Raw genomic sequence first — 727 nt, 5'->3', positions numbered from 1 at the left:
TTTCAGGCACCAATCACGGCTCACGGTGTGTTTGTGGGTTAGCAGGGTTCAGGGTAACTGGATCCTCCTGCAAACATTCCCTGATCTCTGACCTTTGACCTCCTGCTGTGTTTGACTGATCCCAGATCTGCAGCTCTGACCTGATAACCTCGTGATGTCATCGCTGAAGCAGAAGTGTGTGTTCACTTCATAAACCTGCTACAGCAAGAATGAGAAATTACACTAAGAGAGACGATAAACCGCAAACTCTATCTAAACACGTTAAGAAAAGATTCATTCACTTAAAAACGAGATATAAGGACTTCATCTCAGAGAGATAGAAGAAAATAGAACAGAGTAGAACCTACTAGAATAGAATATAACCGAATAGAATAGTATAGAATAGAACCATCATCATGATATAGAATAGAGCAGAATAGAACCGATTAGAATAATATACAATAGAATACAACAGAACACATTAAAATAATATAGAATAGAAGTGCATAGTGTAGATAATAGTATAGAGTAGAATAGAACATATTAGATAATTATAGAATAGAACAGAATAGACTAGAAGAGTATAGAACAGATTACAACAGTATAGAGTAGAATAGTACAGAATAAAACAGAATAGAATAGATTATGATGTTAAAGTATAGAACAGAATAGAATAGATTATAATAGTATACACAGAATAGTATACACTGTAAAAAATGACCGTGAATTTAACGGTAAAAATGCTACA

The sequence above is a fragment of the Sinocyclocheilus grahami genome, unplaced genomic scaffold (genome assembly GCF_001515645.1).
Source record: "Sinocyclocheilus grahami isolate Dianchi unplaced genomic scaffold, SAMN03320097.WGS_v1.1 scaffold5047.1, whole genome shotgun sequence".
Taxonomy (NCBI): domain Eukaryota; kingdom Metazoa; phylum Chordata; class Actinopteri; order Cypriniformes; family Cyprinidae; genus Sinocyclocheilus; species Sinocyclocheilus grahami.
This window is presented reverse-complemented; position numbering follows the sequence as displayed.